General features: G+C 41.6%; 1 protein-coding gene across 1 annotated transcript in view; it reads left to right on the top strand.

The window, feature by feature from the left end:
- The window catches only part of GGT7 (gamma-glutamyltransferase 7), a 203,036-nt gene that overhangs the window by 83,168 nt on the left and 99,955 nt on the right, over positions 1-19,913 (top strand). The gene's annotated exons all lie outside the window — the stretch shown is intronic.

Genomic DNA, 19,913 nt, shown 5'->3' with positions numbered 1-19,913 from the left:
GTGGACTTTGGTTATTTAGTGCTTACACATAAGTGACTTTAGAATATTTTGTATAAATGGATCATCTACAAAATATTTATGCAAAGGAAAATCTAGTGTACAATTTCCCTTTAACATAATGATTAATCATGTGGAGTAAATAAATATTTGTATACATGGTTTGGTTCAGGGTTTTCAAAGCCTTGCTGTATAAATGTATGAGAGGGAAACAAAGAGAGAGAGAAAGAGAGAGAGAGAGAGACAAAGAAGGAGAGAGAGATTGGGGGAGGGGAGAAGAGACGGAGAAGGGAGAAGAGAAAGAGGGGGAGAATAGAGAGAGAGAAAGAGGGGGAGAATAGAGAGAGAGAGACGACAGGGGGAGAATAGAGAGAGAGAGACAGGGGGAGAATAGAGGGAGAGAGACAGGGGGAGAATAGAGGGAGAGAGACAGGGGGAGAATAGAGGGAGAGAGACAGGGGGAGAATAGAGGGAGAGAGACAGGGGGAGAATAGAGGGAGAGAGACAGGGGGAGAATAGAGAGAGAGAGACAGGGGGAGAATAGAGAGAGAGAGACAGGGGGGGGAGAATAGAGAGAGAGACAGGCGGGGGGAGAATAGAGAGAGAGACGGGGGGAGAATAGAGAGAGAGAGAGAGACGGGGGGAGAATAGAGAGAGAGAGAGAGACGGGGGGAGAATAGAGAGAGAGAGAGAGACGGGGGGAGAATAGAGAGAGAGAGAGACGGGGGGAGAATAGAGAGAGAGAGAGACGGGGGGAGAATAGAGAGAGAGAGAGACGGGGGGAGAATAGAGAGAGAGAGAGACGGGGGGAGAATAGAGAGAGAGAGAGACGGGGGGAGAATAGAGAGAGAGAGAGACGGGGGGAGAATAGAGAGAGAGAGAGACGGGGGGAGAATAGAGAGAGAGAGAGACGGGGGGAGAATAGAGAGAGAGAGAGACGGGGGGAGAATAGAGAGAGAGAGAGACGGGGGGAGAATAGAGAGAGAGAGAGACGGGGGGAGAATAGAGAGAGAGAGAGACGGGGGGAGAATAGAGAGAGAGAGAGACGGGGGGAGAATAGAGAGAGAGAGAGACGGGGGGAGAATAGAGAGAGAGAGAGACGGGGGAGAATAGAGAGAGAGAGAGACGGGGGGAGAATAGAGAGAGAGAGAGACGGGGGGAGAATAGAGAGAGAGAGAGACGGGGGGAGAATAGAGAGAGAGAGAGACGGGGGGAGAATAGAGAGAGAGAGAGACGGGGGGAGAATAGAGAGAGAGAGAGACGGGGGGAGAATAGAGAGAGAGAGAGACGGGGGGAGAATAGAGAGAGAGACGGGGGGAGAATAGAGAGAGAGACGGGGGGAGAATAGAGAGAGAGACGGGGGGAGAATAGAGAGAGAGACGGGGGGAGAATAGAGAGAGAGACGGGGGGAGAATAGAGAGAGAGACGGGGGGAGAATAGAGAGAGAGACAGAGGGGAGAATAGAGAGAGAGACGGGGGGAGAATAGAGAGAGAGACGGGGGGAGAATAGAGAGAGACAGAGGGGAGAATAGAGAGAGAGAGAGACAGAGGGGAGAATAGAGAGAGAGACAGAGAGGGGGTAGAGAGAGACAGAAAGTCTAAGCTTTTAGCGATTTCTTACAAGGGGAAGACCTTGTTGTGACCTGGCTTGACGGAAATAATATCTTTTTTGGAATTTAAAGATTAAAAAAAAAAAAAAGACAAACAAATAGGCTGCTGTTGAATCAATCACAGCGTGAAGGACATGCCCCCGATCCCGGACAGAGTCTTGTAGGGGGCAGAATTTCCGTCTTTGGTCAGGCTTGGATTTGAGATGTTCAGGATCGCTTGGCAATAGATAATAGTGTCCCAGGGACACAAATCAGAGTTCAAAAAGTTTTCCTCCCGGAGATAAAGGGAGAGGCGTTCTTACACTCCGTAGAAGACCTTTCAGTCCTGGGAGTGATTGTTCCAGTTCCACTACGGGTACAGGGTCGGAGTTTTTTGTCCCAATCGGTTTGTGGTTCCCAAATAAGAGGGAACCTTCAGACCACCTTTAGATCTCAGGAGTCTAAACAAATTTCTTGGTGTACCGTCCTTCAAGATGGAAACTATTTGTTCCATTCCCCCTTGATCCAAGAGGGTAAATTTTTGACAGCAGTGGATTTAAATGACGCGTACCTTCATGTGCCATTCTCAAGAATCGTCTCAAGTTCTAAGGTACGCCTTTCTGGACAAATGCTTCCAGTTCGTGGCTCTTCCTTTCGGTCTTGCCACAGCTCTCAGTTTTCCAGCTCTCGGATCGCTGTGGGTGGTGCTTCGGTTATGGGGCATTGCAGTGCCGCTCTATCTGGACGACATTCGAGTCCAGGCGCCATCCTTACAGCAAGCAAGATGTCACACAGACATGGTGTTATCCTTCCCGCGATATCGAGGGTGGAAGGTAAATTTGGAGAAGAGTTCCTCAGTCCCAAACACAAGGGTAACTTTCTGGGGAACCATAATAGATTCCATATCAATGAGGATTTTTCTAACAGAATGTCAGGAAATCAGAGTTTATCGATACTTGTCTAGTCATTCAGTCCACTCCTCGGCCTTCAGTGGCTCAGTGCATGGAGGTAATCGGGCTGATGGTGGCAATGGACATCATCCCGTTTGCTTGGTTCCATCTCAGACCTCTGCATTTAAGTATGCTCAGGCAATGGATCGGTGATTATACAGATTTGTCTCCTCGAATACTACTAAGGAGCAGGAGATAAGGGATTCTCTTCAATGGTGTTGTCTCTGGATCATCTCTTCCAGGGAACCTGTTTTCGCAGACCATCTTGGGTGATTGTGACAACAGACGCCAGCCTTCTAGGGTGGGGAGCAGTCTGGAGGCTCCCTAAGGGCTCAGAGGGTTTGGACTCAGCCAGAGTCTGTTTTTTTTTCCTATAAACATTCTGGAACTGAGAGCAATCTACAATGTTCTTCTGGCCTGGTCTCAGTTAGCCTTGGTCCAGTTTCTCAGGTTCCAGTCACTCAAAATAACGTCGGGGACTTACATCATCAGGGAGGAACGAGGAGTTCCTTGGCGATGAGAGAGGTATCAAAATAATTCAGTGGGCGGAGGCCCATTCTTGCTGCCTGTCGGCGATCCACATCCTGGGTGTGGAATTCTGGGAGACCTTTTTTTCTGAGCAGGCAAACTTTTCATCCGGGGGAGTGGGAACTCCATCTGGAAGTGTTCTCCAATTTTTTTCCTCCGTTTGCCTTTCTTCCTCGGGTCATTGCTCGAATCAAGCAGGAGAGGGCATCGGTGATCCTCATAGCACCGGCTTAGCCTCGCAGGATTTGGTATACAAATCTCGGGGACATGTCATCTCTGCCACCTTGAAGACTTCCGTTAAGGAAAGGCCTTCTAGTTAAGGGCCCCTCCTTCTCTCACATCTGCTTTCTCTGAAACTGACTGTTTGGAGATTGAACGTTTAATATTATCCAAGCGGGGTTTTTCTGTCTTGGTCATTGAGACCATAATTCAGGTTCTTAAGCCTGTCACTAGAAAAATGTATCATTTAGATGTGGCATAAATATCTTTATTGGTGGGATTCCATGGGCTACTCATGGAGTAGAGTTAGGATTTCTAGAATTTTGTCTTTTCTCCAAGAGGGTTTGGAGAAAAGTTTATCGCCAAGTTCCCTGAAGGATCAAATCTCTGTCTTTGTCTATTTTATTTCACAAACGTCTGGCAGATGTCCCAGATGTACAATCATTTTGTCAGGCCTTGGTCAGGATCAGGCCTGTGTTCATACCAGTTACTCCTCCATGGAGTTAGAATTTAGCTCTCAGAGTTCTTTGAGGGGCTACGTTTGACCCTATGCATTCCTTAGATATTAAGTCATTATCTTGGAAAGTTTTATTTCTTGTTGCTATTGCTCGGAGAGTGTCAGAGCTCTCGGCATTACATTTGGAACCTCCTTATCTTATTTCCATTCAGATAAGGTAGTTTTTACGTACTAAATTAGGATTTCTTCCTTGTGTCGTCCTAATCCTTCTTTACAGAAGGAAAGACTTCTGCACAATTTTGACATGGTCTGTGCTTTAGTTTTACCTACAGGCGACTAAGGACTGTTGTCAGTCTTCTTCTTTGTTTCTGATTTTCTAAGGAAAACGCAAGGGTCAGAAAGCTACGGCTTCTTCAATTTCTTTTTGGTGAAGAGTATCATACGTGTTGCATATGAGACTGTTGGACAGCAGTCTCCCGAGAGGGTTACAGCTCATTCCACGAGGGCTGTTGCTTCCTCATGGGCATTCAAAAACGAAGCTTCCGTGGAACAGGTTTGCAAGGCTGCAACTTAGTCCTCTCTTCACACTTTTTCATAGTTCTAAAAATTTTACATTTTTGCCTCTGCTGAGGCAGCTTTTGGGAGAAAGGTTCTTAAAGCAGTGGTGCCTTCCGTTTAGGTTCCCTGTCTTGTCCCTCCCGTATCATCTGTGTACTCTAGCTTGGGTATTGAATCCCATTAGTAATTAAGATGATTCGTGGACTCATCATCTCTTAAAAAAATAAAATAAAATTAATGCTTACCTGATAAATGTATTTATTTTTTGACACGAGTCCACGGCCCGCCCTGTGTTTTTAGACAGGTTGTGGGTTATTGTAAACTTCAGACACCTCTGCACCTTGGCTTTTCCTTTCTCTTCCTAACTCCGGTCGAATGGAGTGGGAGGGAAGGGAGGAGCTATTTAACAGCTCTGCTGTGGTGCACTTTTCCTCCGCCTGCTGACCAGGAGGTGAATATCCCATTAGTAATTAAGATGATCCGTGGACTCATCGTGTCAAAAAAGAAATACATTTATCAGGTAAGCATAAATTTTCTTTTTTTTTTTTTTAACAAAAAACAAACTAAATAAAGCAAGAAAAAGAATGTCATGTTCCATGTGTAGGTACCAAAGTATTGTAAGAAGTTTTTTTCATTCTTTCCATCTAGGTTACTTAAAGGGACAGTGTACTCGCATAACTGCATGTAATAGATACTATAGTATAAAGAAGAATATGCACAGATACTGATCTAAAAATCCAGTATAAAACCTTTTAAAAACTTACTTAGAAGCTCCCAGTTTAGCATTGTTGATGATTTTAGTTTGGGACACGCAGAGAAAAAAAAGGGGCTGGGAAATCAGGAAGGGCAGACACCGCTCCCCTGCATATGAAAGACAGATTGCGCAAAACAGCCAAAAGCAGGAATCTATAAATTTAAGTCTACATCTGACACTTTGGGGTTTGATTAGGAGTCTGAAAATCAGCATGATATTAAAAAATAAGCAAAACTGCACATTGTTACAAATCCACTTCCAGATGGGCTATATAAATGGATCATTTTATAAAACATTTTATGCAAAGATAAATCTAGTGTACAATTTATCTTTAAACAAATCCCTCAAACGTTTATATCCTTTCCTTTAAACCTTTTAGGGTAAACTTTTAAAGATTAGCTTCCTGAGTCACTGTCATAAGTCTAAATATCCATCTTACTACATTTTAGGTTTCATTGACTCTTCATTAGTTACCAAGATTACAGGTAAATCTCTAAAGTGGTTCCCTGGGAGCAACTGAAGCACTTAGTGTTTTGGTGCAAATTCTACATTTTCTATCATTTAGTTTAAAGGTGACAGTATAGAAGATACATGTGGGAATAACTCAACACTCTAACCTAAATGGCTCATATGCATATTATCATGTTCTAATTGGACCCATAATTTGTAATCATGATGGCTACACCAATCAACAATTATTTGAATGAATAGTGTGTATCTGTAAAATTCTAGACAGCATCATTATTTTGATATGCCTTGTATTCCAGATAAAATCAAAGAAGGCCTTTTGTAGGGATGCAAGATAAGAAGTGGGATGGGGATGCTTGGAAAAACATTAAATTTGATAAATCCATCATTATGGCCTGTTTAACTGAATCAGTTAAACTTAAGTTTATAAGTTTCTTACATAAATGTCGTCAAGGAAAACTCTAGGTATTTAACTGATGAAGAGCATCATTAGAAGGGGCTAATGGATTTACGGTTACTGATTTCTTGATGTTTTGAGTATCTCTGACATAGTGTTAATAAATCTATTCTAGATAAAGTGGTTAAATTCCAATAGAATGGCATGTGTTGAGGACTCAGGAGAAGTGAAAATAAAATGTCATCTGTAGACATTATGTAGAACTTTAATTAGTTTTAGAGACCAGGGTTTCTATGCTGCTTGCAAATAATGAAGATAACGACATCCCTGTCTTGTGTCGTTTAGATATATTAAATGGGTAGTAACGTACTGTTGATCAAAATTCCAGCAGATAGTGCAGTATATAATTACATTTTCTTCTATAAAGGTAAGAAGAGTCCACGGATTCATCCTTTACTTGTGGGATATTCTCCTCCTGCTAACAGGAAGTGGCAAAGAGCACCACAGCAGAGCTGTCTATATAGCTCCTCCCTTAGCTCCACCCCCCAGTCATTCTCTTTGCCTACTCTAAGTACTAGGAAGGGTAAAGTGAAAGAGGTGATAAAATATTAGTTTTTAATTTCTTCAAGCAAGAGTTTGTTATTTTAAATGGTACCGGTGTGTACTATTTACTCTCAGGCAGCAGATGGATGAAGACTGCTGCCTGGAGCATGATGTACTGCTGCCTGGAGGATGATGATTAGCTTTTGTAACTAAGATCCATTGCTGTTCCCACAGAGGCTGAGGAGTACAGGAAACTTCAGTGTGAGGAACGGTTTCATGCTATGCAGCAGTGAGGTATGTTCAGTCATATTTTTCTGGAGAGACTGTGTATTTCAGAAAGGCTGACATTTATACCCAGGAGGGTAAGGGTAAGCAGTAATCCTAGAGCTAAAAGAAGGGCATTACTTAGCTTGCATATGGGGCCAATTACAAATATGGTTGACACTGAATTGCAAATGTTTGTGAGCAAGCGTTTTTTTGATTTGGGAGTGCTTTAACGTTTTTGTGGGCAATAACGTTTTGGGCAACTTTATTAAGGACACACATGGCTTTTGGGTCTCAGAACCCACATGGCTAGTTATAACCGCTCTGGTGCGGTTCTTTAAGGCTGGGGAGACATCGAGTGAGATGGGCGGGGCCTATTTTCGCGCCTCAGATGCGCAGTTAGTTTCCTCAGCAAGCTCTAACTCCTGAGGGCCCTGGTGTATGTTTTGGGCCAAATCGAAGCTTTTACCCCACATTTTCGATCCCTTAGGGCAGGTAGGGCCACAGTGGCAAGGTGCTGAGAGTGTTTTTTTTCTGGATCTGGGCCTATTTTTGATCCGGTTTGCAAATGAAGGGGTTAATTGTTAAAAAAAAATTGTGGGGCAATCTTAACTACCTATATTGTGTCTACATACAACATTTTGAAAAATTTGGTGCATGTTTAGGCTGTTTTGCGTGTATGCTTTTTTTTCTCTTAAAGGCGCAGTACCGTTTTTTAAGATTGTAATTATTTTTCACTAAATAAAGTGTTTTCATGCTTCTTTGTAGTCATTACTAGCCTGTTCAACATGTCTGACATTGAGGAAAGTCAATGTTCAATATGTTTAGAAGCCATTGTGGAACCTCCACTTAGAATGTGTCCCTCATGCACTGAAAGGTCCATAGATTGTAAAGAACATATTTTAGCTACTAAAAGTATGTCGCAGGATGATTCTCAGTCAGAAGAGAATCAGGTTTTGCCATCTAATTTTCCCCAAGTGTCACAACCGTTAACGCCCGCACAAGCGACGCCAAGTACTTCTAGTGCGTCTAATTCTTTCACCCTGCAAGATATGGCCGCAGTTATGAATACTACCCTCACAGAGGTTTTATCTAAGCTGCCTGGGTTGCAGGGGAAGCGCAGTAGGTCTGGTGTGAGAACAAACGCTGAGCCCTCTGACGCTTTATTAGCCATATCAGATGTACCCTCACAATGTTCTGAAGTGAGGGATTTGCTGGCTGAGGGAGAGATTTCTGATTCAGGAAATACGTTCCCTCAGACAGATTTAGATATGACGGCTTTTAAATTTAAACTAGAACACCTCCGCTTATTGCTCAGGGAGGTTTTAGCGACTCTGGATGATTGTGACCCTATTGTAGTTCCAGAGAAATTTTTTAAAATGGACAGATTCCTAGAGGTTCCTGCCTACACTGATGTTTTTCTGGTCCCTAAGAGGATTTTGGAAATTGTTACTAAGGAGTGGGATACACCAGGTATTCCGTTTGCTCCCCCTCCTACTTTTAATAAAATGGTGGAGGGAGCTATCTATCGAGGACAGTTGTGCTTTCAAAGATCCTATGGATAAAAAAATTAGAGGGTCTTCTGAAGAAAATATTTGTTCACCAAGGTTTTCTTCTCCAACCTATAGCGTGCATTGTTTCTGTAACTACTGCAGCGCCCTTTTGGTTCGAGGCTCTGGAAGAGGCTCTTCAGGTTGAGACCCCATTAGATGATATTCTGATAGAATTAGGGCTCTCAAGCTAGCTAATTCTATCATTACAGATGTTGCTTTTCAATTGGCTAAATTAGCGGTGAAGAATTCAGGTTTTGCCATTTTAGCACGTAGAGCGTTATGGCTTAAGTCCTGGTCTGCTGATGTGTCATCAAAAGCTAAGCTTTTGGCCATCCCTTTCAAGGGTAAGACCCTATTCGGGCCTTAACTGAAAGAGATCATTTCAGACATCACTGGAGGGAAAGGCCATGCCCTTCCTCAGGATAAGACGAATAAGATGAGGACCAAACAAAATAATTTTCGTTCCTTTTGGAACTTCAAAGGTGGTCCCTCTACCTCTTCCCCTGCCGCAAAGCAAGAGGGGAACTTTGCTCAATCCAAGTCAGTCTGGAGACCTAACCAGACTTGGAACAAGGGTAAACAGGCCAAGAAGCCCGCTGCTGCCACCAAGACAGCATGAAGGGGTAGCCCCCGATCCGGGACCGGATCTAGTAGGGGGCAGACTTTCTGTCTTCGCTCAGGCTTGGGCAAGAGACATTCAGGACTCCTGGGCTTTAGAAATAGTAACCCTGGGGTATCTTCTAGATTTCAAAGATTCTCCCCCAAGGGGGAGATTCCATCTTTCTCAATTGTCTGTAAACCAGACAAAAAGAGAGGCATTCTTACGCTGTTTAGAAGACCTCTATTCCATGGGAGTGATCTGCCCAGTTCCGAAAACAGAACAGGAGCAAGGGTTCTACTCCAATCTGTTTGTGGTTCCCAAAAAAAGAGGGAACCTTCAGACCAATTTTGGATCTCAAGATCCTAAACAAATTCCTCAGAGTCCCATCCTTCAAGATGGAGATCATTCGGACTATTTTGCCAATGATCCAGGAGGGTCAATATATGACCACCGTGGACTTAAAGGATGCGTATCTACACATTCCTATCCACAAAGATCATCACCAGTTCCTCAGGTTCGCCTTTCTGGACAAGCATTACCAGTTTGTGGCTCTTCCCTTCGGGTTGGCCATGGCTCCCGGAATTTTCACAAAGGTGCTAGGGTCCCTTCTGGCGGTTCTAAGGCCGCGGGGCATAGCTATGGCGCCTTATCTGGACGATATCTTAATCCAGCGTCAAGTTTCCAACTAGCCAAGTCTCACACTGACATCGTGGTGGCTTTTCTAAGATCTCACGGGTGGAAGGTGAACGTATAAAAGAGTTCACTTATCCCTCTCACAAGAGTTCCATTCCTGGGAACTCTTGATAGATTCGGTGGACATGAAAAATTTTCTGACGGAGGTCAGGAAATCAAAAATTTTATCCATCTGCCGAGCTCTTCATTCCATTCCTTGCTCAGTGTATGGAGGTAATCGGCTTAATGGTAGCGGCAATGTTCCATTTGCTCGCTTGCATCTAGGACCACTGCAACTTTGCATGCTCAAACAGTGGAATGGGGATTATGCAGATTTATCTCTACAGATAAATCTGGACCAAGAGACCAGAGACTCTCTCTTCTTTGGTGGTTGTCACAGGATCATTTGTCAAAGGGAATGTGTTTCCGCAGGCCAACGTGGATCATAGTGATGACGGACGCCAGCCTATTGGGCTGGGGTGCAGTCTGGAATTCCCTGAAAGCACAGGGATTGTGGACTCAGGAGGAGGCTCTACTCCCGATAAATATTCTAGAACTGAGAGCGAAATTCAATGCGCTTCAGGCATGGCCTTAGCTGGCGTCGGCCAGATTCATAAGATTCCAGTCGGACAATATCACAACTGTAGCATATATCAATCATCAGGGGGGGAACAAACTCTTGCCATCTCACTCTTGCCATCTATCAGCAATCTATATCCCAGGAGTGGAGAACTGGGAAGTGGATTTTCTAAGTCGTCAGACTTTTCATCCGGGGGAGTGGGAACTCCATCCGGAGGTATTTGCACAATTGATTTAGCAATGGGGCACACCAGAATTGGATCTGATGGCGTCTAGTCAGAATGCCAAACTTCCTCGATACGAGTCCAGGTCAAGGGATCCTCAGGCAGTACTGATAGATGCTCTAGCAGTACCCTGGTCGTTCAACCTGGCTTATGTGTTTCCACCATTTCCTCTCCTTCCTCGTTTGATTGCCAGAATCAAACAGGAGAGAGCTTTGGTGATTTTGATAGCACCTGCGTGGCCACGCAGGACTTGGTATGCAGACCTGTCATCTCTTCCACCATGGACTCTGCCACTGAGACAGGACCTTTTAATTCAAGGTCCGTTCCAGCATCCAAATCTAGTTTCTCTGCGACTGATTGCTTGGAGATTGAACTATTGATCTTATCCAAGCGGGGGTTCTCTGAGTCGGTCATAGATACCTTGATTCAGGCTCGAAAGCCTGTCACCAGGAAAACATATCGTAAGATATGGTGTAAATATCTTTATTGGTGTGAATCCAAAGGCTACTCATGGAGTAAGATCAGGATTCTGTCCTTTCTCCAAGAAGGATTGGAGAAGGGGCTATCAGCTAGTTCCTTAAAGGGACAGATATCTGCTTTATCAATTCTACTGCACAAACGTCTGGCAGATGTTCGAGACGTTCAGTCGTTCTGTCAGTCTTTAGTCAGAATCAAGCCTGTGTTTAAATTTGTTGCTCCGCCATGGAGTTTGAATTTAGTTCTTAAAGTGATGGTAAACTCGATCGGTATGGAACATATCCATGTAAATAGTATACAAATTACACCCTACTTTCATTCATGATTTTTATTTTTATTTTAAAATAAAAGTTTTATTATAGATAATAGATCCGATCTTCACATACCCCTTCTCCTCCCGATGCTGATATACTACTTTTATCTTTGGGTGATGTTTCCTCATCTGCCAATTGATTTTCTGGCCGTTAGGCGGCCAACTCGATTTCAGTAGCGATCTTGGATGCCTACGTAGAGAGCGGGTGGGACCGCTCTCTACGTCACAGAATCGATAAACTAGGGAATTGAAAGGGGCGGAGGAAGGAGCGGTAAGGAGCTTAAACTAACATACAAAATAAAAATATTTAGAAATAATTTTTTAAAAAAGAAACTTGGCAACTTTATTATATATATTGTATTCAAGCTACCGACCTATTCCAAACAGCCCGACTTTACCATCACTTTAAGGGGTTCCGTTTGAACCTATGCATTCCATAGATATTAAGCTTCTATCTTGGAAAGTTCTGTTTTTAGTTGCTATCTCTTCGGCTCGAAGAGTTTCTGAACTATCTGCATTGCAATGCGACTCGCCTTATCTTGTTTTCCATGCTGATAAGGGGGTTTTGTGTACCAAACCTGGATTCCTTCCTAAGGTTATTGCTAATAAGAATATTAATCAGGAAATTGTTGTTCCTTCTCTGTGTCCTAATCCTTCCTCTAAGAAGGAGCGTCTATTGCACAACTTGGACGTGGTTCGTGCTTTAAAGTTTTTTACTTGCAAGTGACCAAAGATATTTCTGTCAAACATCTTCTTTGTTTGTTGTCTATTCTGGAAAACGTAGAGGTCAAAAAGCTACGGCTACCTCTCTTGTCTTTTGGCTGAAAAGCATCAGCCGTTTGGCATACGAGACTGCTGGACAGCAGCCTCCTGAAAGAATTACAGCTCACTCTACTAGAGTGGTGGCTTCCACATGGGCTTTTAAAAATGATGCTTCTGTTGAACAGATTTGTAAGGCTGCAACTTGGTCTTCGCTTCATACCTTTTCCAAATTTTACAAATTTGATACCTTTGCTCCTTCGGAGGCTATTTTTGGGAGAAAAGTTCTTCAAGCATTGGTGCCTTCTGTTTAACCATCTGTCTTGTCCCTCCCGTTCATCCGTGTCCTGTAGCTTTGGTATTGTATCCCACAAGTAAAGGATGAATCCGTGGACTCGTCTTACCTTTTATAGAAGAAAAGTAAATGTATGCTTACCTGATAAATTAATTTCTTCTATGGTAAGACGAGTCCACGGCCCGCCCTGTCATTTTAAGACAGATTATATTTTTTTGATTTAAACTTCAGTCACCTCTGCACCTTGTAGTTTCTCCTTTTCCTTCCTGTACCTTCGGTCGAATGACTGGGGGGGTGGAGCTAAGGGAGGAGCTATATAGACAGCTCTGCTGTGGTGCTCTTTGCCACTTCCTGTTAGCAGGAGGATAATATCCCACAAGTAAAGGGTGAATCCGTGGTCTCGTCTCATAGAAGAAATTAATTTATCAGGTAAGCATAAATTTGCTTTTTTTCTTTCATAAGGTTGTAAGAGTCCACAATCCATTACTCCTGGGATTCAACTCCTGGCCACTGGGAGTAGGCAAAGATTCCCTAAATTCTAAGAATACTTAATCCCTGCTACTTCTCTGTTATGCTAGTTTTAATCTTTGCCGCTAAGGAAGAAGGTGAAGAATGGAGGTGCTCCATATTTTTTGTTCAGAGGCGTCGTCAGACTGATTTGAGGCCCATTTTCCCCACAAAGAGTATGGGGCAGTGACAGAATCACTCCCAGTGATCACATGCCTGCAACAGGTGTCACGAGGTCCCTTAGCCTCCTCCTGCTGTGTAGTGGCTCTCTACTGTAAGCAATCTATTTCTGCAGCCGTGGGTAAGCACAGTAGAGTGGGTGCATTTCAGGTAAGCAACTGACATTTTTTGCACTCAGCCCACATGCTATTAGTAGGTACAATTTGTTAGTACATCATAGCCAGGGGACACAGTCAAATACAGACATTACCACTTTGCAGTCTATACTTATGTAGGCCTAATGTCTATACATTTTTTGGAGACATGTTATTTTGAGCTTATGAATCCTCTTAGAGAAAAACTTTTATTTAAAAGTCTATGTATGCATTGATTTGTCACTTTTATGTTTTTATATTGCTTAAATGACCAGTCAACACAATAGATTTGCATAACCAACAAATGCAAGATAACAAGACAATGCAATTGCACTTAGTCTAAACTTCAAATGAGTAGTAGATTTTCTTTTCTGACAATTTTAAAAGTTATGTCTTTTTCCACTCCCCCTGTACCATGTGACAGCCATCAGCCAATCACAAATGCATACACGTACCATGTGACAGCCATCAGCCAATCACAAATGCATACACGTACCATGTGACAGCCATCAGCCATTCACAAATGCATACACACTTATTTTTGCACAAGCTCAGTAGGAGCTGGTGACTCAAAAAGTTTAAATATAAAAAGACTGTGCACATTTAGTTAATGGAAGTAAATTGAAAAGTTGTTTAAAATGGCATGCTCTTTCTGAATAATGAAAGTTTAATTTTGATTGAGCGTCCCTTTAACTCATAAATGCCATAGAAATAAGGGTTAAGGGTTTAACTAGCGTAGCTTCACCTATATCCAGCAGATGTAACTTTAGAGGTATGTGTACAGTGGTCGTTAAGTGGTTAAAGGTTTTACTGCCCCGCTATCTTCCGTCTTAAGTTTTTTTAAATTTTGCTTATGTCATTATTGCAAAAGTTTTACACCTTTTAATGTTTTCGTCTTGAAGGGATTCAATTCCTTTTTTGTAAAACCTGTATTTTTTATGCATATATATTTTCTTTCATGTTTTTCTTTAATTCATCATTATGAAAATAATTAAGGGGGTTTTAAAGTGAAATTTCTCATATTTATCTCTTGCTATTTTCTTGGTCCTTCTGCTCAGGACCCTAATTATTATTTTTCCTCTGTCTTCTCTCATTGGCCTAGATTTGGAGTTCGGCGGTAGCCGTCAAAACCAGCGTTAGAGGCTCCTAACGCTGGTTTTGGCCGCCCGCTGGTATTTGGAGTCAGTCATGAAAGGGTCTAACGCTCACTTTACAGCCGCGACTTTTCCATACCGCAGATCCCCCTACGCCATTTGCGTAGCCTATCTTTTCAATGGGATCTTTCTAACGCTGGTATTTAGAGTCGTTTCTGAAGTGAGCGTTAGAGCTCTAACGACAAGATTCCAGCCGCCTGAAAATAGCAGGAGTTAAGAGCTTTCTGGCTAACGCCGGTTCATAAAGCTCTTAACTACTGTACCCTAAAGTACACTAACACCCATAAACTACCTATGTACCCCTAAACCGAGGTCCCCCCACACCGCCGCCACTCGATTAAAATTTTTAACCCCTAATCTGCCTACCGCCACCTACGTTATATTTATGTACCCCTAATCTGCTGCCCCTAACCCCGCCGACCCCTATATTATATTTATTAACCCCTAACCTGCCCCCCACAACGTCGCCGCCAGCTACTTACAATAATTAACCCCTAATCTTCCGACCGCAAATCGCCGCCACCTACGTTATCCCTATGTACCCCTAATCTGCTGCCCCTAACATCGCCGACCCCTATATTATATTTATTAACCCCTAATCTGCCCTCCCTAACATCGCCGACACCTACCTTCAATTATTAACCCCTAATCTGCCGACCGGAGATCACCGCTATTCTAATAAATGTATTAACCCCTAAAGCTAAGTCTAACCCTAACACTAACACCCCCCTAAGTTAAATATAATTTTTATCTAACGAAATAAATTAACTCTTATTAAATAACTTATTCCTATTTAAAGCTAAATACTTACCTGTAAAATAAATCCTAATATAGCTACAATATAAATTATAATTATATTATAGCTATTTTAGGATTAATATTTATTTTACAGGCAACTTTGTAATTATTTTAACCAGGTACAATAGCTATTAAATAGTTAAGAACTATTTAATAGTTACCTAGTTAAAATAATAACAAATTTACCTGTAAAATAAATCCTTACCTAAGTTATAATTAAACCTAACACTACCCTATCAATAAAATAATTAAATAAACTACCTACAATTACCTACAATTAACCTAACACTACACTATCAATAAATTAATTAAACACAATTGCTACAAATAAATACAATTAAATAAACTAGCTAAAGTACAAAAAATAAAAAAGAACTAAGTTACAGAAAAAAAAAAAATATTTACAAACATAAGAAAAATATTACAACAATTTTAAACTAATTACACCTACTCTAAGCCCCCTAATAAAATAACAAAGCCCCCCAAAATAAAAAATTCCCTACCCTATTCTAAATTAAAAAAGTTACAAGCTCTTTTACCTTACCAGCCCTGAACAGGGCCCTTTGCGGGGCATGCCCCAAGAATTTCAGCTCTTTTGCCTGTAAAAAAAAACATACAATACCCCCCCCCCAACAGTACAACCCACCACCCACATACCCCTCATCTAACCCAAACCCCCCTTAAATAAACCTAACACTAATCCCCTGAAGATCTTCCTACCTTGTCTTCACCATCCAGGTATCACCGATCCGTCCTGGCTCCAAGATCTTCATCCAACCCAAGCGGGGGTTGGCGATCCATAATCCGGTGCTCCAAAGTCTTCCTCCTATCCGGCAAGAAGAGGACATCCGGACCGGCAAACATCTTCTCCAAGCGGCATCTTCGATCTTCTTCCATCCGGTGCGGAGCGGGTCCATCTTGAAGCAGGCGACGCGGATCCATCCTCTTCTTCCGATGTCTCCCGACTAATGACGGTTCCTTTAAGGGACGTCATCCAAGATGGCGTCCCTCGAATTCCGATTGGCTGATAGGATTCTATCAGCCAATCGGAATTAAGGTAGGAATTTTCTGATTGGCTGATGGAATCAGCCAATCAGAATCAAGTTCAATCCGATTGGCTGATCCAATCAGCCAATCAGATTGAGCTCGCATTCTATTGGCTGTTCCGATCAGCCAATAGAATGCGAGCTCAATCTGATTGGCTGATGGGATCGGCCAATCGGATTGAACTTGATTCTGATTGGCTGATTCCATCAGCCAATCAGAAAATTCCTACCTTAATTCCGATTGGCTGATAGAATCCTATCAGCCAATCGGAATTCGAGGGACGCCATCTTGGATGACGTCCCTTAAAGGAACCGTCATTAGTCGGGAGACATCGGAAGAAGAGGATGGATCCGCGTCGCCTGCTTCAAGATGGACCCGCTCCGCACCGGATGGAAGAAGATCGAAGATGCCGCTTGGAGAAGATGTTTGCCGGTCCGGATGTCCTCTTCTTGCCGGATAGGAGGAAGACTTTGGAGCACCGGATTATGGATCGCCAACCCCCGCTTGGGTTGGATGAAGATCTTGGAGCCAGGACGGATCGGTGATACCTGGATGGTGAAGACAAGGTAGGAAGATCTTCAGGGGATTAGTGTTAGGTTTATTTAAGGGGGGTTTGGGTTAGATGAGGGGTATGTGGGTGGTGGGTTGTAATGTTGGGGGGGGGGTATTGTATGTTTTTTTTTACAGGCAAAAGAGCTGAAATTCTTGGGGCATGCCCCGCAAAGGGCCCTGTTCAGGGCTGGTAAGGTAAAAGAGCTTGTAACTTTTTTAATTTAGAATAGGGTAGGGAATTTTTTATTTTGGGGGGCTTTGTTATTTTATTAGGGGGCTTAGAGTAGGTGTAATTAGTTTAAAATTGTTGTAATATTTTTCTTATGTTTGTAAATATTTTTTTTTTTTCTGTAACTTAGTTCTTTTTTATTTTTTGTACTTTAGCTAGTTTATTTAATTGTATTTATTTGTAGCAATTGTGTTTAATTAATTTATTGATAGTGTAGTGTTAGGTTAATTGTAGGTAATTGTAGGTAGTTTAATTATTTTATTGATAGGGTAGTGTTAGGTTTAATTATAACTTAGGTTAGGATTTATTTTACAGGTAAATTTGTTATTATTTTAACTAGGTAACTATTAAATAGTTCTTAACTATTTAATAGCTATTGTACCTGGTTAAAATAATTACAAAGTTGCCTGTAAAATAAATATTAATCCTAAAATAGCTATAATATAATTATAATTTATATTGTAGCTATATTAGGATTTATTTTACAGGTAAGTATTTAGCTTTAAATAGGAATCATTTATTTAATAAGAGTTAATTTATTTCGTTAGATAAAAATTATATTTAACTTAGGGGAGTGTTAGGGTTAGACTTAGCTTTAGGGGTTAATCCATTTATTAGAATAGCGGTGAGCTCCGATCGGAAGTTTAGGGGTTAATAATTGAAGTTAGGTGTCGGCGATGTTAGGGAGGGCAGATTAGGGGTTAATACTATTTATGATAGGGTTAGTGAGGCGGATTAGGGGTTAATAACTTTATTATAGTAGCGCTCAGGTCCGGTCGGCAGATTAGGGGTTAATAAGTGTAGGTAGGTGTCGGCGACGTTGTGGGGGGCAGATTAGGGGTTAATAAATATAACATAGGGGTCGGCGATGTTAGGGCAGCAGATTAGGGGTACATAGGGATAACGTAGGTGGCGGCGTTTTACGGAGCGGCAGATTAGGGGTTACAAGTGTAATGCAGGGGTCAGCGATAGCGGGGGCGGCAGATTAGGGGTTAATAAGTGTAAGGCTAGGGGTGTTTAGACTCGGGGTACATGTTAGGGTGTTAGGTGCAGACGTAGGAAGTGTTTCCCCATAGGAAACAATGGTGCTGCGTTAGGAGCTGAACGCTGCTTTTTTGCAGGTGTTAGGTTTTTTTTCAGCTCAAACAGTCCCATTGTTTCCTATGGGAGAATCGTGCACGAGCACGTTTTTGAGGCCGGCCGCGTCCGTAAGCAACTCTGGTATCGAGAGTTGCATTTGCGGTAAAAATGCTCTACGCTTCTTTTTTGGAGCCTAACGCAGCATTTGTTTTAACTCTCGATACCAGAGTTAAATTTATGGTGCGGCCAGAAAAAAGCCCGCGGAGCGTTAACAGCCCTTTTACCGCCGAACTCCAAATCTAGGCCTAAGTGTTTATTTCCCAATACATAAATTATAGTGGTTATTTGCCTCTGTATAGTGCCTGTATTTTTTCTGCTATTACTGGAGCATACTGGAACTGTCCCTACATTTGTTGTTGGTCCCACAGTTCACTTATATACTCAATTTTAAGTGTATTTTATGTAATTTTATAACTGAATCAATTCAGCCCAGATTTGCATTTCATGTATTGATCTCCTTATGCATGCTAAACAAATTTATGCTGCTCTTACCGCTAAAGGAATCTGTCCTCCCTCTGTTTTTACAGTACAAACAGTAATTCTGTGCACTCAAAATGTTTGAGATGTTGGAGGCCATGCCCCCTCCAAGTAAGTGCAAATGAGTCTCTGACAAGTAACCTACAGTTGTTTTTTCTAACTGTTCTGATTCTCAAAGGATCAGATAGATCAGCTATACAAATATTTTCAGACTCAGATTTTAACACCTCAGATCTGTCTTTTGAAGACAAAGTAGTTTTAGATGATAAGGAATTCGTTGCTGATCAAAATCCTCCTCTTTGTTTATCAGCTGACATAGCTTCGAATTCTAGACTTTGATCTCTTCTCTTCTTTTTTTTTCCCCCAAAAGCTTTATTAAAGGGACAGTCTACAATAGAATTTTTATTGTTTTAAAAGATAGATAATCCCTTTATTACCCATTCCCCAGTTTTGCATAACCAACACAGTTATAATAATAAACGTTTTACCTCTGTGATTACCTTGTATCTAAGAACCTTCTTCCAGACCCCTGATCAAATGACTGACCGTTTATTATCGATTGTCTTGCATTTAGCATTGTGTTGTGCTAAATCTTAAATGCTAAATCTTAAATAACTTTCTATGCCTGAACACAGTGTTATCTATACGGCCCACGTGTACTTTCTGTCTCTTTGTGTTGAAAAACAATTTAAAAAGCATCTGATAAGAGGCAGCCCTCAAGGGCTTAGAAATTAGCATATTAGTCTTCCTAGGTTTTGTTTCAACTAAGAATACCAAGAGAAAAAAGCAAATTTGATGATAAAAGTAAATTGGAAAGTTTATTAAAATTACAAGTCCTATCTGAATAATGAAAGTTTAATATTGACTAGACTGTCCCTTTAAATGCAAGTAAATATAATGAACAGTTACACAAACAATGTGATTGTAGGATAAAGAGAGTTACATTTGTGCAATGTCAAACTAGTTAAAGGGACAGTCTAGTCAAAATTAAACTTTCATTATTCAGATAGAACTTGTAATTTTAATCAACTTTCCAATGTACTTTTATCATCAAATTTGCTTTGTTCATTTTGTATTCTTATTTGAAACAAAACCTAGGTAGGTTCATATGTTAATTTCTAAGCCCTTGAGTGCTGCCTCTTATCAAATGTTTTTTAAATTCCTTTTCACAACAAGAGACTGATAAGTTCATGTGGGTCATATAGATAACACTGTGTTAATGCGCAAGGAGTTATTTAAGAGTTAGCACAAGACAATACCAAATGCAAGTCAATAGATAATACACAGTCATGTGATCAGGGGGCTGAAAGAAGGTTCTTGGATACAAGGTAATCAGAGGTAAAAAGTATATTAAAATAACTGTGTTGGTTATGCAAAATTGGGGAATGGGTAATAAAGGTATCATCTATCTTTGAAAACAATAAAAAATCTATTGTAGACTGTCCCTTTAACGTTGATGGAGGCGCAAGAGGGTAAAGGTAAAAGTTATAGTGTCCAA

The sequence above is a fragment of the Bombina bombina genome, chromosome 1 (assembly GCF_027579735.1).
Source record: "Bombina bombina isolate aBomBom1 chromosome 1, aBomBom1.pri, whole genome shotgun sequence".
NCBI lineage: Eukaryota > Metazoa > Chordata > Amphibia > Anura > Bombinatoridae > Bombina > Bombina bombina.
This window is presented reverse-complemented; position numbering and strand designations above follow the sequence as displayed.